General features: G+C 57.3%; 1 protein-coding gene and 1 long non-coding RNA gene across 2 annotated transcripts in view; both read left to right on the top strand.

Moving 5' to 3' along the window:
* Nucleotides 1-20,045, top strand: part of PPARGC1B (PPARG coactivator 1 beta) — a 112,383-nt gene that overhangs the window by 40,639 nt on the left and 51,699 nt on the right. The gene's annotated exons all lie outside the window — the stretch shown is intronic.
* Nucleotides 1,714-20,045, top strand: part of LOC138850184 (uncharacterized) — a 39,710-nt gene continuing 21,378 nt past the window's right edge. Inside the window, exon 1 of the long non-coding RNA XR_016236357.1 lies at nt 1,714-18,906. This is a non-coding gene — a long non-coding RNA (uncharacterized LOC138850184). The remainder of the gene's footprint in view (nt 18,907-20,045) is intronic.

A 20,045-nucleotide genomic window follows, 5' to 3' on the forward strand; every position in this document is an offset into this window, starting at 1 on the left:
GAGGCCCAGCAGGCGGGGAGAGTGGCTGGGAACCACTCTCACAGGAGGTGGCGGCAGCCTTGGAGGAGTGGGGACAGGGAGGAAGCTGGAGTCCCCGAGTGCCCAGCTCCGTGGTGACGGGGAAGGGCCAGAAGATTGTGGCCCCAGCTCCCCGGCTCCCTGGTGCCAGACTTCCTGCCGGGCACCCTGTGCTGCTCTGGTAGGTCAGTGCTCTGCCCCCAGGAGCCTGCGTACTCTGGTAGCCTGTCCACCCTGTCAGCCAGGAGGCAGATGCTTGGTGGTGTGCCTCAGTGTGCCAGGTCATCAGCCTCAGCCTGGCTGTGCCATTTTAGTGGTGGTTAGGAGGGCAAATGAACGCCCTTCTTAGCTCTCATCTGAATGCCCTTTGGGGAGAGGCCATGATGACACAGGCATCAGAGCCCCTATGGGAAGTCCAGGGGTGGCCCCATGCAGCAGCCAGAGGCAGAGCCCGGAAGAGGCCTTGTGCCCCCGTAATGAGAGACACCACCGCAGAGAAGTTTAAAGAAGGGGCGCAGGGGCCTGGGCTGAACTTACTGTTGCTGCTCACTGTGTGCCGGCTCCTGTTACGCACCTGCTAAGTGGGGCCAGCACAACTCCACGGCCCTGAGGCTTGCAGAGTGTGAGAAGAGACAGGTACGCACTTAGCCATGGGCCTGGCATTGGGAAGGGCCCAGTAGCCATTGGCTCCTCCAGTTTTTTCTTTTTTTAAAATATTTATTTATTTATTTGAGAGTCAGTTACACAGAGAGAGAAGGAGAGACACAGAGAGAGAGAGAGAGAGAGAGAGAGAGAGAGAGGACTTCCATCTGACAGTTCACTCCCCAGTTGGCCACAACGGCCGGAGCTGCGCCAGTCTGAAGCCAGGAGCCACGAGTTTCTTCTGGGTCTCCCATGCGGGTGCGGGGGCCCAAGGACTTGGGCCATCTTCCACTGCTTTCCCAGGCCATAACAGAGAGCTGGATCGGAAGAGGAGCAGCCGGGACTCGAACTGGTGCCCATATGGGATGCCAGCACTATAGGCAATGGCTTTACCCACTACACCACAGCCACTACCCTGGCTGCTCCAGTTTTCCTTCTGGGCTCTGGTCCTTGCTAACTGCAGCTGTCACATGTGAGCATTCAGGGGTGCTGGGATGATCTTTAAGACCCCTCAGCTTTCATATCCTCTATCTGTCCACCTACCGGTCTATCCATCTACCTGTCTATCCATCCTTACCTGTCTGTCCATCCACCCACCTACCCCCACCTACCTACCATCATCTCATCCATCCACTCACGTATCTATGCACCCACACATCCATCCAACCACCCACCCATCCATCTACCCACTCACCTGTCTGTCCATCCATCCATCCATCCATAATTCCGCATGCATCCCATACCCCTTGAGCTGCAGGCCCTATTTTGAGCGCCTGCCTGCATGTGACTTGCCTGCTGGGCGGGCCTGAGCTTCACCCCCCTGCCTCCTGTCTGCCCTGCTCTGATCTAGATCCCCATTGTCCCTCAGCCTCTCAGGAAATGACTGAGATTCCCCAGGGCCTGCTCAGAGAGCTGTGGAGACCAAGCAACGGTGGAGGGTGGAGGGGGTGTGGGGGGTGGGCGGGAGCTGAGGGCATTTTGATTGGTGGTTGAGTTCTGTCCCTCCCGGCATCGCCCAGGATTTAGATGGGTTTATCTGGGACTGAGCGGAGGTTGTACACCCAGGTCATCCGGCTGGAGAGGTGTTGTAGGCGTGGCAGCCTGGGGTGGGGACAGACATGGGGCACCACCCTGTCCCAGTCTGTGGGTGTGTGGATAGCTCCAGGGTGTGTAGGGACGGGGCAGGGCAACTTCCTGCTGTGAGTCCTGGAACAGCTTCCGGACAGCCCCACATGGCTGAACTCTAACCCGCCCTAACGTCCGTGATCAGAGCACACTTCTGTGGTCTGCGAGGGAAGGTGGCCGCAGCTGTCCCAGCGGGAGAGGTGGGGGGCTCCCAGGTTCTTACCTGTTTCCCTGGCCCTTCTCTTCAGGGCGTCTCTGTCTCTCTTGCCCTGCCCAGCTTGCTTGGAGGCTGCAGGGTGACCAGCAAGTGGCGAGTCCGTGCGGGGGCTGCAGGTCAGGACAGAGGGCCTGGGAGCTGAGACTCTGCCCTCATCAGTCTGGCAGACAGAATTCCGCTGTCACCACGCTCTTGTCCCCAGGTCTGCACAGACCACAGAATCCTTTGCGAGACACTTGCAGTCCTCCCAGTCGCCCAGAGCTGTGTTCTAAGAGACCTGGGAAAGGGTGCTGATGGCCTGAGGCTTTGGCTCCTGGCACCCCCTCCTCTCTGCTAGGTGGGTGGGCATCCAGGAAGTGCTGTGGGCTCTGGGACTCTGTGGCTTTTCTGGTTTTTGGTTTTTCATTTTATTTGAAGGGCGGAGACAGACACGGAGGGATCTTGATCCCCCAGTTCGATCCCCAAATACCCACAACAGCCAGGGTTGGGCCAGGCCCAAGTCGGAAGCCCGGAATTCCATGTGGATCTCCGACATGGGTCGCAGGGACTCAACTCCTCGCCTCACATGCTGCTCCCGGGATGTGCACTAGCAGGAACCTGGATCAGAACTAGGCACTCCGCTACGGGATGTGGGGCCCGGGGCTGCTGCTTAAGCCCTGCATCTGTGACTTTCCTGATCTGCATCTCCTTCTCCACGTCAGACTCCTGTCTCCCCTCTCTTTCCACCAGGCAACTGCAGAGTTGCTGCATAAGGTGCAGCAGGCCATCTACAGGGGTGGGGGTGGGGGGTGGGGAGGAAATCAAGTGACAAAGAAATCAGTATTTAAGTCTCCTCCCTCCTTCCCGTCACTGGCTGCCTCTCAGCACTCTCCCAGCACAACCAAGCTGCCTGATGCCCACATTGCCCCCTAGTGGCCAGCAGCAAGCTCACACAGCCTGCCCAGCCATCTTTCCCAAGACCTGCAACCATGGATAGGAGCCCTTGCTTCCCTGCCATACCGCAACCCCGTGCTTTTCTGTTGTTGTTCTTACTAGCTTCCTTATGCAAGCATCGTCCTAGTGGAGCCCTGCTGCCCTGTGATAGGTATTGGAGAGAAGATGGCAGCGTGTAGATGCCGAAGGCGGTGAAAGAGCACTGAACTGGGCGTAGGAGCTGCGCGGTGGCCTCATTTCCATTGCTGGCTTGCTGTGTGACCAAGGGCAAGTTCCTTTCCCTCTCTGCACCTGGGTTCTCCATCTGCACTACAAAAAAATTTACCAGTGTGCAGTGTTTCCCAAAAGGGGTGCCGAAAACCTTTTAGGCTGGGCAGTTGTATGGGGCTGTTCCCTGCATGCAGGACATCGAGGGTCCCAAGCTCCCAGGTTGCATCCTCCTGCCTAGGTGGCAACAGTCCCATGTGTGCTTGGCAGCTGGGGGACAGGGGGTCCCGAGGTCATGGGTGAGGTGGATGCTGATCTAGGGAGAGAGGGGTGGGCTGTTGGGACCAGCTACAGGAGCCCAGGGAATGACCCTTCCTCCCCCACCGTGGAGTGACGGAGGAGCCCCAGAGGTTAGTCCTGCACCCCACATTCCTGTCCTGCCGCAGGCTGGCTCCGGAGGTCCCCAGCAAGTTTGAACAGGACTGCGTGTGTGGCTCTGTAGACACCAGAAACAGCCAGGTCACCTTTTTCCTCTGGCCGTGTACAGCGTGTACCCCCCCCCCCCGCCCTGTGCCCTGTGCCCTGCTGGCGTGTGTGTGCACACCCTCCCGCTCCTTCCCCCCACGTCCCCGGGGGCAGCACTTCTCAGCTCTTCCGTCCACTTTGCAGGTGCCGGGCCCAGCGCTCGGGGAGGCCTCTCCGCTTCAAACAAGGACTCAGGCGCCCTCTCTTCTTCCTGTTGCTGAGGGAGTTTCTGGGGTTTGTTTGGTCAGCTTCTGGGCATTTGGTGTGCACCAGGGCTTTGGAGTCGTTTTCTGGATTATTCCACACACACTCACGCTTGTGCCCACTTTACAGATGTGGGAACGTCTCTTCAGAGTGGTCCAAAATGCGTGCCAAGATCGCCCGCTGCCTGCCCCACCAGGGCCTGCCTGCCCACCTCTCCTGCCCTCACAAGGCCACCGCCCTCTCCTCTCCCGCCCTGCTCCACCATGGGCAGCCACTGCCCTGTGGCCCAGCTGGCCTGAGTTGTGCCGACAGCTGGGTGCAGGAGGGGCCCCGCCTGGCCCCGGGCCCAGGAATGTGCGGTGGGCGGGGGGGGGGGGCGGAATTCCGCCACCTCCCACGCGGGGCGGGAAGAGTTAAGAGGCTGCCTTCTGGATCCAGAGGCCTCTTCACTCCTTTTACAGCCTGGGTCTCCTCAAGAAAGTGCTGGGAGCCTGCCCCTCCCCCTCGGCTGCACTTCTTGCCTTCTTTGGTCCTCCCTTCTCCTGAGGCCTGCACCACTGCGTCCTCCTCCCAGAGCCTCTCGCTTCCCACGAGGGGAACACTTGGAAGGCGGGGTTGTAAAACTCCCTTGTTAGCGTGCAGGCATGCCTGCACACACACACACACACACACACACAGGCATCCGGCTGCTCATGTGCGCTGCCCATCGTCCCCTGAGTCTCTTGCTTTGGGGATTCATTGGGGTGGGCAGGAGTGAGGCAGCCCCCTGCACCAGGGACAGTGTGTGAAGGCTCCAGTCTCTCTGTCTGTCCCCCAGCCTGCACCTTGCAGGCTTTCCCCAGCTCAGCCCAGAGCGCCAGAGAGACCCCAGAGGCAGGGAGCAGAGGTTCAGAGCAGGTTCAAGCAGGGCTCTCGAGATCACTGGGGCTAGCGGACTTTGCAAGGCTGTCACTGAGACCGCCTGCTGTGCGTGCTCATGCCCCCACCGGCCCACAAGCCCACGCCCAGCCACGGGAGCTCCCGCCACCTCACCGGCTGCCTGTGACCATCTTTGGGCAGCTCTGACTGTCATGAGGGCTCTGGGGTAAATGAGCTGTAAGCTCAGCTCGCACCCGTGGCCTGGACTCACCTCTTATGGGTCACAGCCCTTCAAGGCCTCTTCCTCTCCAGTTTTCCCTCACCCTCCAGCACCCCAGGCCACACAGCCTGGATCTTTCCCTGCCTGGCTGTAGCTAGGGGGCCTCAGGCCACACCTGGTCCTCGTGGCCTCAGTTTCCTTGCTTAAGAAAAGGGAAGTTTCTCCGACCGTGTGATCACACAGCCACCCCATCAAAGCCCTGTTTCTAGAATTCCGTGGAAAGAGAATGATCTGGAAAGTTCTAGAAACATCTCACCAGGGTGCTGACCTGTGCCCAGCGTCAGTGTTTGACAGGGAGTTTACTCTTGACCCAGTCTTTTAGGGAAAATGTGCCCTGGAAGCCCTCGGTGAGATCTAATCTTGGATGTTACGATCCGAGGGGCCTGGGCAGCTCCTCCTTGGAAGGGTCGTCCCTGGATTTCTGCCGGCAACAAGAGGAAGTCCAGGATCCTTGGGACACTCAAGGTGCATCTCTGTCTGACTTCAGCCACACTCCAAATCTGAGTGCAGTCCACAGAGAGACTCCTGCATGTTTTTTTCCCCTTATTATTGAGAGAGAGAAAAAGAGCTCCCATCCACTGGTTCATTCCCCCAATGTCTGCAACAACATTGGTCTCAGCCAGGAGGCAGGAACTCAATCTAGGCTTGCACATGGCAGGCAGGGGCCCAGCTGCTTGAGCCAACACTGCTGCATCCCAGGGTGCACATGAGCCAAGAGTCAAACACAGACTCTGTGACGTGGGGATTGGGTGTCTCAACCAGTGTCTTAACGGCCAGGCCAGATGCCCACTCCTGAGAGTCCTCAGTTTTGAAGCCCGTCTCTGCCACTGTTGCTGCATGATGTTAGATCACCGGGCTCCTCTGAGCTTGTCTTCCCACTGTTGCCACGGTGAGGGTTGCTAGAATTGAATGTGGTGAAGGCGTGCATGTGCCTGGCACGTGCTCTCTGCAGGAACTGAAGAATAGCAGGTGCTGGACCACCTCAGGTGCCATGGCCACGGCCATGGCCACGCCTTCTGGAGGCTTGTACCCAGTAGCCACTGTGTAGCAGGTACTGTGGACACTGTGACCACAGGCTGCTCCCCAGAAACGCAGAAGAAAGGAGACCAGCTACCTAGAGTGGCATTGGGTAGGAGGAGATGAGGGTGGGAAGAAGTGATGGCAGAACTGCCGCGAACTTGTCCCAGGAGGGACTTTGGAGACCACCTGGCCACAGGAGGAGGCCACTGTGCCGAGAACACGGGAGAGGAGTCCCAGAGGTGGCAAGGCTGAGGCCACCCTGTGCCCTCATGGCACCTTGTCCTGTGTTTTGGTCCTGGTATATGTAGCAGAAGGGCTCAGTGTCCCTGCTGTTTGATGAAGGAGTGGACGTAGCCCCCTCAGGGGCCCTCTGTGCCGGCTTGGTCTGGGCCCAGTGTCTCCCGTTTCACAGGAGTATTTCCTAACACCCTGTGCTTGGCAGCAGGCCACTGACCCTCGCCCAGGAAGCTGAAAGGAGATCTGGGAGAAAGGGCTTTCCATCCTGGGCCGGTTAGAAGGACAGGAGCCTGGGTTGAACTCCTAGGCCTGCAGGTGCAAAGCCTGTTCCCTGTGTGGAGCTGGGGGCGGGCGGGAGGCAGGGGGTGGTGCGGAGCCATGTGAGGTTGCAGCCGCAGGAGGGGGGTTGTAAGTCATGGATGAGCCAGGGAAGGGGTGTGGAGGGGAGCAGAGGAAGCCAAGTGTGGCTGCGGCCTGGCCCCCGGCCTGGAGGGTTCAGGTTCTCACTGTGTTGTTCCCTGGTCCTCGGTGTGACCCAGGTTCAAGGTCAGGATTTCTGGTGGGCAGAGTCCCAGGCTGGTAGGAAGACTCCTTCTCCCTCTGTAGGTCTTGCAGTTCCCAGCTGCACAGGGAGCTGTGACCCAAGGTGTCTAAAGCCCTTATTCCCCAGAGGGGCCGCCCTGCCTGCCATTCTACCTTTGGGTATAGCTGCATGGGTGAGGAGGGGTGAAGGGGTAGGGAGGCAGAGCAAGCACAACACAATGGATCTCAAAGTGCTACTGATGCCTCTGCACATTTGCCACATCACTCGAAGCCTAAGGCCTAGAACAAGGGAGGAGACGGTTCTGTCACCAAAGGAGGCAAACAGATGCGGTCGTAGAGAAAGCTGAATGAAAAGCAAGACAGGCTGAGGCTACGCTTCCGATGGGCTGGGGTGACCTGCCAGCGAGTAGGTTTTTTTTTTTTTTTTTTAAAAGATTTATTTATGACTGGCGCCTCGGCTCAATAGGCTAATCTTCCACCTGCGGCGCCGGCACACCGGGTTCTAGTCCCAGTCGGGGTGCCGGATTCTGTCCCGATTGCTCCTCTTCCTGTCCAGCTCTCTGCTGTGGCCTGGGAGTGCAGTGGAGGATGGCCCAAGTGCTTGGGCCCTGCACCGCATGGGAGACCAGGAGAAGTACCTGGCTCCTGGCTTCGGATCAGCGTGGTGCGCTGGCCACGGTGGCCATTGGAGGGTGAACCAACGGAAAAGGAAGACCTTTTTGTCTCTCTCTTTCACTGTCTACTCTGCCTGTTAAAAAAAAAAAAAAGATTTATTTATTTATTTGAAAGAGTTACAGAGAGAAGGAGAGGCAGAGAAAGAGAGAGGTCTTCCATCCACTGGTTCACTTTCCAATTGACCACGGTGGCCAGAGCTGCGCCCAACTGAAGCCAGGAGACAGGAGCTTCTTCTGGGTCTCCCATGTGGGTTCAGGCCATCTTCACTGCTTTCCCAGGCCATATGAGAGAGCTGTATAGGAAGTGGAGCATCCAGGACTTGAACCGGCACCCATATGGGATGCCAGCACTGCAGGTGGTGGCTTTACCTGCTACGCCACAGCGCCAGCCCTTGAGTATTTTTTTTAAAGACTTATTTTATTTATGTGAAAGGTAGAGCAAGAGAGAGAGAGAGAGAGAGAGAATCTTCTATCTGCTGGTTCACTCCCCAAATGGCCACACAGCCAGGTCTGGGCCAGGCTGAAGCCAGGAGCCTAGAACTTCATCCTGATCTCACACATGGGCCCTCTTCTGCTGCTTTCCCAGGTGCCTCAGCAGGAAGCTGGACCAGGACTTGACTCAGGCACTGTGATGTAGGATGCTGGCCTCGCAGGGGTGGCATAACCCCCTGCACCACAGGGCCACCTCCACCAGCAAGTGCTTGACACCAGTGAGGGTGGCCCAGGGGCAGGAAGGTCCTATGGGGCTAAAGAGCTAAAACAGCTTTCCAGATTGCCAGAGCAGCCCCAGACAGATGGGGTTCCTGGGCTGGGAGGTGTGCAGGGTGGGGTGGGGGGAGGAGGCCAGCTGGCAGCCTGGCCATCACTTTCTTCAGTGCAGAGGAAGGAGTGTTCCTATCTGCCTCTCGGGTTCTGTTCCAGATCAGTTGGGGTGCTGGCTGTGGAGACCTCTGTGGGGGTGTCCCCGCCAAGGAAAGCAGTGTGTAATTATCATCTCCCCTCTGATTGTCTGTCTGCTACCATTGCTGACATTTGGGTGGCGGGCAGGGAGGGAAGTCCGTGTTCTCCTGGACCACGAAATTTCTACTTGAAGAAATTTAGTCTTGGAGACAGCAGACAAGAGGGACTGCAAAACCTGGTGTGAGTGCTGACATTTCCCCTGGCCAAGGCAGACATCACTAATCAATCCCCACACTTTTTCCTGCTGATCTTGGATATGTGGCCTTGTAATCTTCACCCATACAATGACAGCAACTTCTAAGTGATGGGACTTGGCCTATAAGATAGAGTCTATTTGCCATCTCTAAATAAAGAAGAGTGATCATTAATGCCATTCTTGGTCAGCACCATGCAAGTGACTCAGTAGATGCGTGCAGGGGCGTGTGTGGGGTATGGGACAGCTGTGAGCTAAATTAAATTAGACTGGGATGGCTTCAGGTTGGAGGTGGTAGTGGGCTAAGCCCGAGAAGGAGAGGAAGGAGATTAGGAGAAGGGAAGAGCCAGAAGAAAGGTGCTCTGGGCCATTAGCCTGGTGTCACAAAGAGCAAGTGGCAGTGGGCTAGGGCAAAGGCTTATGAGTGGCTTGGGGTGGAGTGACCTGGCCTGGGAATCTGATCTCTGCACTGCCACTTTTTACTGTGTGACCTTGGGAAAGCCATTCCCCTTGTGTAAGGTATAAATGCCTTTTTCTGCAAAGACACACACACACACACACACACACACCCTCTTCCCCAGGCAGCAGGCTCCAAAGGAACGCCTTGTTGGTGGCAGCTCATTAAAGCGAGATCCAAATGACTCAGAAATCTGGGGGCTGGAAGCAGTAGCTACACGGGGATAGTTATCAGGGGAAGAAGCAAGGACGTGGGCTGCACAGGGCCTGGACAGCTGACAGATCCCCAGATTTCGAGAGAATGGAGTCTTTTCCCTGAGGTCAGCAGAAGGTTTGGGCCCGAGCAGCTGAGCTGGGGCTCCCGGGCTCTGCACCATTTCCAGGCGCCCTTTCATTCTTGTCCAAGAGGGAGGGGAGGCTGGTTCTGGGCAAGGGGGCCGACAGGTTCTCATCTATTTATAGCTGGGATTTGGGGTCATGTGGCCCTGGGTGCCTGGATGGCCCGGTGCCTGGCCTTGCCAGCCAATCACTGCTGACTGCAAATCAGCCTCTCCCAATCACAACCAGTCGCTGCCCCCAGGGTCCCGCACATTAACAGGTGCCCTAATGTGAACCCACAGGGCTGGCCTGGGCTCTGGCCAGATGCTCAGCATTCCCTCCCGCCTCCCAGCAGGCTCCTGGGGGGCTGCCAGGTGTCGGCTGGGACAGAGGTGGGGGCAGAAAGGAGGAAGGGAAGAAAGGGCTTGTGTGCAGGCAGCCGGTGGGGGCATGGGGCCCGGGCTGTTCAGGCCAAGGGTTCTGAGCCTGCAGGGTGGACAGAAGGTCATGGCGCTTAGGGCGGAGGTCTCTGGAATAGGCATTGGTGAGTTCTGGCATTGGTGTCACATTGGGAGAGAGAGAGACTGAGCATGAGTGCCCCCAGGCCTTCCTCACCCCCGGGGACACATCCGCTCTCTTGCCACACTCAGAACCCCAGAAGTGCGGTGCTGGGAACTTAGCGAAGACTCTGTGGGGTGTTTCCTAAAGAGGGTAGGTGCCAGGGTCAAGGGGATCAGGTGGTCCTAACCGTGACTGCATGAGACCTAGAAGACAGAAACCATGGGCTGGAGTCCTTTGCAAACTCATCTGACTTCTTCGGGTCTTACCTTCTGCGTCTGTGCAGTGGGCAGACCGCCAGTCTCTCGGGGGTGTCTTGAGGACTGGATCAGAGCGTGTGAATTTGCCTGACAGCCCTGGGTCAGGAGCGTGGCCTTCCATGCACATCTGCTGGGCAAGGTGGGTATGGGAGACCCCCTGACATGCCTGCCTGATGCTGACCGCACTGCTCACCTGCCTGCAGGTACCTCAGCGTCACTGTGTCAAATGCAGATCCCCCTGCCCCCAGCCTTGTTCCTCCTTTCTCTCCCACGCGGCCAGAGCCTCCTTGATGTCTCCTGCCTGCTCACAGCCTGGCCATCCCGAGTCTCGCTACTCCTAGCCTGGAAAACAGGTCACGGACAGGTCCAACCTCTCAGCTTCTGTTCCTTTTCCTTCCTTACACCCAGGGAACGTTATCTCACCTTGGCCACATCCAAGTGTCAGCCAGAGGGCAGCTGTGTGACATCAGTCTGCAGGAATCCCTCTGGGGAGTCCCTGATCTCAGGGCAGTCTGGCCTGCCCCTGGCCTGGAAGTTCCACCAGGATTTGGGCCTGTGGACTTTGCCCTTGTCCCTGCCTGCCTCCTGACTCCCACTTCAGCTGACTGAATTGCTCTCGCTTCCTTCCCCTCTGGTGTTCTCATCTCCTGGGCCCTGCTTGGGGTCTCCCCCGTGTGACTGGTGATGAGGGCCCATCTTGCTATCACCCAGGAGGTGCCTTGTGCAGGTTGCCACTGCAGTAGTGGTTCAGGAAGCAGCAAGGTGTTTGTATAATCCTGCAGGGTGACCTTGACCTGTAATTAAAGGGTCAATGTCAATGCTGACATTCAGGGTTCAGGAGGTCTGGAGAGAAGCCTCAGGTAGGGTGGCAGGAAGCCTGGGTCCCCAGCAGGACTCTTCCTGTGTAGCTGGCCTCTCCTGGGGCCTCTTTCTCCACGTGTACCACAAGGGACTGGCCCAGACGCCCTTGTCTGTGGGCCCCTCTGGTTCCAGAGGGCGAATGGGAAATGGGTGGCGAGGCAGCAGCACAACCATGGCAGCCAGCCAGACCCAGGTAGGAATCCTTCTGGGTGATCTGGGGCCTCTCTGATCTTGGTCTGTCCTCTGTGGGAGGACAGAGCACATGGGGCTTGGAGGGTCCAGTGAGACAGCCCAGTTTGGACAGTAGGCACACAGTCAGCGGCCCCCTCGTTCAGCTGTGATGGTGAGACTTGGCCATTCAAATGTGTCACACATCTCCATCGTTAGGATTCCTTTTGGTCCCGAATTCAGAGAGCTTGACAGACGCTAGGTCTTGCTTCACCTCTCTCGAGGTCCTGGGGCCCCCTCTCCACACACAGAGGTAGCGGCTCCTGTTTGGTCACGATGGGGGCAGGGCAGGGAGCAGGTGTGTCTGTGGGTTAGTGTCATGACTGTTGGGGGCTTGGCACCCCAAGCCAGGAGGCCAACCAGAGAGTGGTTTGTTGACCATTCTTCCACATCTATGAGGTTAGGATTCAGGCCAGGCTTGTGTCAGAGTGGAGATTCCCCAGGGCCAGGAGCCGAGGCCCACAGGCAGTTCCTCCCAGACGCCCTGGTCCTGGAAGCTCTTCTCTCTAGCTCACAGTCACAATCAGATTCAGTCAATACAATGGAAGGTTGGGTTCGGTCATCCTCCATCAGCAATCTGTTGGTAATGACTGTCAAGATTTGCATGTTGAAGAACCCAAGGCTGTGCTCTGACTCAGTGTGAAAAAGGCCAGTGTTGATTAGTAATGCCTGCCATGGGTAAGGATGTTGAAAGTGTTGGTGCGCTTGTCATGTGGTAGCCATTCCTGAACTTTTCCCGGCTCTCTCACTTCAGACGTGTGTCAACAGAACAAATCAGAGCAACCTCAGGCTTCAAAAGAGTGACAAATGTGAGGTGAAATGACCTGAGAATTCAGAGACTTCAATCTTGGGTGTGTGTGTCCTTGAGAAAGTAATTTTCCTTGCGGGAGCTCACTTTCCCCATCTGTAAAATGGATCGGATGATGCAGCCCTGTGAACCAAGCAGGACTCTTACAAGGATCCAAGGAGGTGATGAATGTGGAATCATTTGGTTGCACTTAGAATAGTGGCAAGTGGCTCAATGACACTTTTCGTGTGCCAGGTACTGTTCGGAGTGCTTTGTTTACATCCTTATGTAATCTTCCAACCTGGCAGTCGTGACCATGGTCCTGGTTTCATAGAAAATGACACTTGGGCACCAATGTCAAGTCACATGCCCAAGGTCACATGGTTGTGGCAGAGCAGCCTGGCTCTGCTCTCGCTGCTTGGAACGCTTTGGTCATCGTGCTTCTCAGCCTAGACCGTGAGTGCTGTGTCCCTGCACGGGAGTGCCGTGCACCGGAGGCAGCTTCTGCAAACCCTCTCTTGCTCGGTCCCTTCTGACCCCCTGCGTGTTGCTCTTCCAGGGCTTGAAGGCACCTTTCCAGGACCTCATGGTGGGGGGTGGGGGGGAAGGAAGGGCCAGCAAGGTATATAGCTAAGCGTCTTCCCCTGCTCTCTACCCACACTGTCAGGTTCACCTCCTGGCTGTACCCCTTTCCTAGCTGGGAGAGGAGGGGCAAGTTGCCCGTATCTCTGGGTCTAGTTTCCCATCAGTAAATGGAGATGATACTGTGGGAGGGTATTGTGGGGCATGCATGGGCTAACACACAGATGTGCTTGGTGATGCCTGACTGCTCGGGGGCAGGCGTCTGGGTCCGTGCTTAGCATAGCCTTTGGGAGGTTCACACGTTGGGATCCTTGGGTTCAAGCTTCCTGCTAGCACGCAGTCTGGGAAGCAGCAGGTGATGGCTCAAGTACTTGGCCCTGCCGTTCACATGGGAGACCTGGACTGAGTTCCTGGCTCCTGACTTTGGTCTGGCCCAGGCTTGGCTGGTGCAGGCATTTTTGGGAGTAAAACAGCAGATGGAAGATTCTCTCTCTCTCTCTCTCTCTCTCTCTCTCCTCTCACTCACTCACTCTGTCTTTCAAATAATTTTTTTTTGACAGGCAGAGTGGACAGTGAGAGAGAGAGACAAAGAGAAAGGTCTTCCTTTGCCGTTGGTTCACCCTCCAATGGCCGCCGTGGCCGGCGTGCTGCAGCCGGTGCACCGCGCCTATCCTAAGGCAGGAGCCAGGTGCTTCTCCTGGTCTCCCATGGGGTGCAGGGCCCAAGCACTTGGGCCATCCTCCACTGCACTTCCCTGGCCACAGCAGAGAGCTGGCCTGGAAGAGGGGCAACCGGGACAGAATCCGGTGCCCCGACCTGGACTAGAACCTGGTGTGCCCGTGCCGCAAGGTGTAAGATTAGCCTACTGAGCCGCAAAAAATTAAAAATACTCAGTATGGGGGTGCAGACAGTGGCAGTGCAGGGGGGAGGGGACGAGCAGTTTTGGGTGTGGCCTGCCTTTCTCAGGACCACCCTGGTTTCTGCTTTCTCTTGTGTTGTTTATGATGATGCCCTGGTTGGCTCTGAGCAGAATCTCTGCTCCCCCGTGGACAGAAGTCATTCCTCTGCCACCCCCAAGAACCTGGGCTGTACCCCTGCACCCCTCTTCCCAGCACAGACTGCTCTTCCCTGAGCAGCTAGAGCCGCAGCCCTGTCCATGCCATGCTGCTGCAGCCCAAGACCAGCCAAATCCAGAGTGAGCCAGTCTGCAGCCTGCAGTTCCTGGAGGCCTTTGCTGCTTTAAAAAAAAAAAAAAATCACGATAAGAAGAGCACAGCTGGCAGGGATTCCGATTTAAGGCCCAGGTGTCTGAGGACGTCCAAGCGCCCTTGTTCGAGGGCCTGATGAGATAAGCAAAGAAATGAATGACAGAGCTCACTGGCGATTGGCTTTCCTGTCGATGATTCAGACTGCACGCCCCTCTGCTGCATGGGTCTCAGTGACCCCAGCTATGCATGGGCCTGGCAGTCCGTGGGGAGTGTGGCAAGTACACGGACTCCCAGGCTCCAGGCATCTGGGCAGTGGACAGCAATGATTGCATTGCCACGTGGGACTTGGTGAAAATATGGTTTCCAGAGTCTTCCCCCATGCTGGACTCAGGACCTCTGGGGTAGGGCCCAGGACTCTGCATTTCTGCCAGCTTCCCCGAGGCTGCGCAGCAGGTGGTCTGAGAACCAACTGGAGAAAGACCAGGTCTCCTCTTAAGAATGTTCTTTGATGCTGTTCAGTTTCTCTCTGCCTGCCCTCTCTGAGTCACTCGGCTCCCAACTCTTGGGGGCAGCTGAAAAACCTTGCACGATGCCCAACCAGGGCCCCTGCCTGAGAGTCTGGGGGTGGCCCCCCCTTCCCGCACCATGTCTTGGCAGTGCTGGTGCCTGCCTGCCCTGGGCTGGGGCTGCAGTGCTGTGATGTCATGCTAAGTTCTGCAGCCTGGGAGGCAGAGAGCACCAGAGCGGGAGGGCTTTTCACTGTGGGATTCTCTCACCTGCCACCTGCACACAGAGTATGGGACGCCGCCTCGCCCGGGAGGGAGCCCCCAGGTGGAGGCGCCCAGCAGTCCCCTGACCCCTCCTTGTGCACCTTATTACAGCTCAGGATACCGAGGGCTGGATCCCAGCTGTTTAAATAGAAAAGGAGACGACTATAAAAGTTTTACATCTTCAACAACAAACATGGGGCAAATGAGCGCTTGCCAGGCCCAGGGGCCCCAGGGGCCCCCAGCACACTGGCCTGGGTGTGATGCTTCCCCATGGAATGTGAGGTAGATGCCAGGGGAGGGCCAGCAGTGGGCACAGGGTGTCCCTCGGGTAGGGTGTGAGACGAGTGGTGCCGAGAGTAAAGTCACCAGCCAGGGGAGCCGGCGGAAGGCGGAGCTACAGGTGCGGAGGTGCCAAGGGCGGATGGACGGTGTGGGAGGGAAGCTGGGGAATGCAGGACGTGGCCCTGTAAAGTGGACGTTAGTGGGCAGACGTTGCCTTGCTGGACCCTCGGAGCCAGCAGGGCTCTCCCAGGTCTCCCACAGGAGACTCTGGTCCTCGAGGGCAGGCTGGGGGCTGGGGTGGGCTGAGGGGTTTCTCCTAGGAACCTGGGGAGGGGGTCCCATCTCTTCCCTCCCCACAGCAGCTCCCAGAGGCAAGAGGGGTCCAGGAAAGGCCGAGACCTCCTCTCAATCAATTCATTCAGCTCTTGGGTCTGAGGACTGGGTCAGGATGGAGAGAGAGGACTGAGATTGGAATAGCATTTAGATTCTAAACCCCCCCCCAAAGATTTTATTTTATTTATTTGAAAGGTAGAGTGAAAGAGGGAGAGACAGACCTTCCATCCACTGGTTTACTCTCCCCAAATGGCTGCAACAGCCAGGGCTGGACCAGGCTGAAGCCAGGAGCCTGGAATTCCGTCCAGTTCTCACGTGTGGGTGGCAGGGGTCCAGGCACTTGGGCCATCTTCCGCTGCTCTCCCAGCACGTTAGCAGGGAGCTGGATCCGAAGCAGAGCCACGGGACTCAAACTGGTGCTCATGGGATGTCAGCAATCCAAGCAGCATCTTAACCCACCGCAGCACAATGCTGGCCCCTAGATTATCATTATTGTTATTTTTTAAGATTTATTTATTTGAAAAGCAGAGTTGCAGAGAGAGAGAGAGAGAGAGGTCTTCCATGTGCTGATTCACTACCCAGATGGCCGTAATGGCCAGAGCTGTGCTGACCCTAAGTCAGGAGCCAGGAACTTCTTCCAGGTCTCCCACACTGGTGCAGGGGCCCAAGGAGTTGGCCCATCTTCTACTGCTTTCCCAGGCCATAGCAGAGAGCTGGATGGAAGTGGAGCAGCTGGGACTCGAACCAGCGCCCATATGGGATGCTGGCACTGCAGGCTGTGGCTTTACCTGCTTTGGCACAGCACCGGCCCCCATGGCCCCTAGATTCTTGATTTTGTGTATAGAATGCGGTTTTCTATAGACTCCGGCACTGGAGAGCTGAGATTCCAGTTTCAGCTGGCTATCCTGTTGCCCCCCAGGTCTCTAACTTTTTAGTGCCTGTGTTTTCCCATCTGCAAAATGAGATAATATGAGTTTCTTCCTTGAGGATGATTGTGAGGCTTAAAAGAATTTGCTGATGAAGGAGAAGAGGCAGGATGGAGTGCAGACTGAGCATGTAGTTGTACGTGGGGTTTACAGGAAGTCCATGGAAAATGGATGTTACGGAGAGAACTATTTATGGATTCCACGATTTTTTGGTACCAAAATAAGTGTTATCATTTCATTCCATTTTCCACGAAGGTCTTTTTTTTTCCTAACTCTTCTTCTTTTTTATTTATTTTTATTTAATAAATGTGAATTTACAAAGTGCAACTTTTGTATTGTTGTGGCCCCCCCCCCCCGAAGGTCTTGATGACCCCATCCACTCAGTAGGTCTGCGTTCTCCAGTGCTGGCCTCTGCAAGTCCCAGCAAAGAGCAGCTCACATCCGTCTGTGTAAGGAAAACGTGGGGCCCCCGCTGGGATCCACCCTGGGGCCCCACAGAAGCCCGAGTCCCTTGGGACATGCATGTGTCCGATAGTGACTGCCGCCTTGAGGCCAGCTGTCCTCGTGGCTGTGTGCAGGGCGGAGGCGGAGGCGGGGGTCGGGCCGGCCTGTGGCCTGCTGGGTCCCCTCGCTCACCCTGTGAGGGTGGTGCTGCTGTCTGCTCTCTCCTCTTTCCTGCCTCGGTGCTGGGTCCGGGCCACGGGGCAGCCGTCCGTTCCTACCGGGGTGTGGTCTCTGCCCCTGACTCATGGGAGCTGTTTTCCAGCCAGAGAGAGAAGTGATTCTTGATCATCAGGTCCCGGGCCGGGTGGGGGTGGGGGGAGTTGGGAACAGAAGGAAGTTGGTGCATGGGGGGCAGCCTCTGCCTTCCCCAAATCCCAGGATGCTGTCTGAGGGATGCCCCAACTCTCTTGGCGTTGATGTGTAGCTGTGTGCGGGGGAGGCCTGGCTGCAGCCTGTGGACACACAGCCTGGAGCCAGAACCATCGGCACACAGACCAGGCCCTCTGTGTGTGTGTGTGGTTCCCCAGCACGCTTCTCCTTGGGAACCCAGTTCCTGTGATTTTAGACCCAGCCTTGCATGCAGAGAGCTGAGCTGGCCAGGCCACCGCACGGAGGGGTGGGCCTTTGTGCCCACAGGGCACTCATGGCAGGAGGGCGCGTGCTCACCAGGACCTGACTGGGAGGCTCAGAGTGACCGTGGGGCTGACGACCCCTGAGCCCAGGAGCAGTGCCACAGCAGAGGACCCTGCGTGTGTGTGTGTGTGTGTGTGTGTGTGTGTTGCGAGGATGGAAGGGTGAGTCCAGGAATCAGCAAGCTCCACATGGCTGCCGTGGGTCAAATCCAGGCAGCTGTCTGCTTTTGTCAATAAAGCTTTATTGGAACCTGGCCACGCCCACTCGCGTATATGTTATCTGTAGCTGCTTTTGTGCTACAGAGTAGAGTTGTTGGAACAGAGACCTAAATGGCCCCAAAGTCTCCACGACTTTCTGGCCCTTTACGGAGGAAGTCTGCCTGCTGCTGGTGATGAGGCTCCTCAGGGAGGTGACGTTTGGGCTCCTGTTAGAGAGAGACCAGGAGGCGGGAAATCTCCTGGGGAGGGGCTGTGGCCCAAGGCCAGGCTTCCGATCGCCTGGATTCCATGGATTTATCAAAGATGCAGACCCAGCAGTGTCTTAGCTTGCTTTCCACCATGTCTTGGTTTGACATGACAGGGGACAGAGGCACCGGGACTTGTTGGCGGCATTTGTGGCAGAGCTCAGTCTCAGAACCCAGGCCAAAGGACTCGGTTCCTATTCGCTGCTTTATTGCAGATGCTCACGCTGACGCACGCGCATGCGCGCGCGCTGCGCCGATTTCTTCCAGCGGTGAAATGGCGATGAGACGCTGTTTGCCTCTAAAGGGCAGTTGCTTATTTTGTCTTTTCTGTGCCTTCGCCTTTGAGTTAGGAGGAGGGTAGGCATGGGTTCCTGCTTTGCTCTATATAAGGCAGCTGTAGTCCCAGCCAGGCTCAGCCCTTGACAACAGGGCTAAAATGGTCACAGCGAGTTCTGTGCAAGGCCAGCTCCACACCACGGTGACAGTGGCCTCTCAGCTGCTGCCAGAGTGCGCGCCTGCCTGCCTGCATGCCTGCCGTGCACCTGCCCTCCCCCTCGGAAGCAGAGTGGGATGTGGCGCTCCCTGCTGGCCATGCGGGCCCGGTGGGTCCTTCCTGCGAGGGCAGTACCCAGTGCTGTGTCGTGTCCATGGGCAGGGGCTGCTTGGTGCAGGCAGAGGCTCAGCCGGCTGTGCTCCGAGCACCTGCCCCTCCGCGGGCCTCAGGTGCCGCCCCCGTGCAGTGGGAGAATGGGACCCAGCTGTGGGTGAGGCTGCCTTTTGCTCTGCTCCTCTGTAAATCTGCCACCGGCGCCTCCCTTGCAGTGGCTTTGAAGCACAGAGCATTCTGTCCTTCCTCAAGCACGGACGACCAATGCCCTGGTTTAGGATGTTGGGTTTTCTGCGTTCCAGCCCCAGCTTAGCTGGGTGTTCCCAAGAGACGTGACAGAGCTCACTGGGCCTCACGTCTCCTCAGCTGTGGGATGGGGTGGCTAGGGAGGCGAGCCCAGGGCACCTGCCGCTGCCGTGGCTGTGTTATAGCCTGCAGGGTCTTTTCCTCCCTGGGGCTCTGCGGTGCTACCTGCCAGGCCTCCAGCCCCTCAGGTGGGTCTCCCCCGGGGCCAGCACGGCCTGGGGAAATTCTTCAGCAGAAGTCACCCCCCTAACAGTACCCCCGCTCCCGGCTCTGGAAACCTGAGTCCAGGTGCGGGCCGCTTGCCTGCCAGCCTGCTGTCCTGGACTCTGGGTCCGGGTGGGCGGCAGCTCCGAGCAGGGTGCCCTCCCCTCGATGACCCCCTGGGCCCCCCTGCAGACTTGGTCCTTCCCATGTCTTCTGTTTGGGGTGATTTTTTTTAAAGCAGTGGAATACAAGATGAGAGCCCAGCTTTCGCATCCGGCCTCTCTCAAGCAGCCGGGAACCTCATGGGGCCTCGCCAGTCCCCTCCTCCATGAAGCGGGCACCATGCCAGTCGAGAGGGTGAAATGGCATCATGCAGCTCGTCTCAGTGCACAGAGTGAGGCCCCTGAGGCGCAGAGTGAGCGTCTGAAGGTGCCTACTGCATGCTGAGGCCCACCTGCAAGCAAGCCTGTGTTCAGGAGCTCCCGTGCTGGCTGGGATGGACAAACAGCAAGCACGTGAGCCACGTGACCAAGGGCACTTCCGGTGGTGCAGTGGATCACGAAGAGGAGGAAGCCATGCAGTGGGGAGGGTGACAGTGACCTTCAGAATCAGAGGTCAGGGTTGGCCTCTTGGGAGAGGTGACCTTTGATCTGAACATTAGGAAGGAAGTGGGCACACGAGTGGCTTGTGCAAAGGCCCTGGGGCAGTCACCAGCTATTGCACTCCAATGTAAAGACTGCCAAGATGCCTGGGGTGTGGCAAGGCCTATCTAAGCCGTGGAGGTTTGGATTTCATCCTGAACACATGGGAGACTCTGGAAAGTTTTAAGCAGTGGGTGGTTGGCATGATCTACGTAAGATTCTGTTGGCTATGGCAGGAGAGACCGACTTGGGGTGCAGTGGGAGTATGGGAGCGGGTGACCGGGTAGGTGTGTGTTGTGCATCTGGGTAAGAGATGGTGTCGGCAGAGATGGAGGCATCAGTGTTGTATTTTGGAGAGAGAATAGGCAGGACTGGCTGATGGATGGCACGTGAAAGAAAGGTATCCTACATTCTGATTCTGAGAGGTTGGCCACCTGCTGATGGGGGGAAGGATGAAGGAGCCTGGTTTGGGTGGAAGCAGT

The sequence above is a fragment of the Oryctolagus cuniculus genome, chromosome 6 (assembly GCF_051225735.1).
Source record: "Oryctolagus cuniculus isolate XC-2025 breed Fujian yellow rabbit chromosome 6, ASM5122573v1, whole genome shotgun sequence".
In the NCBI taxonomy this organism is placed as follows: domain Eukaryota; kingdom Metazoa; phylum Chordata; class Mammalia; order Lagomorpha; family Leporidae; genus Oryctolagus; species Oryctolagus cuniculus.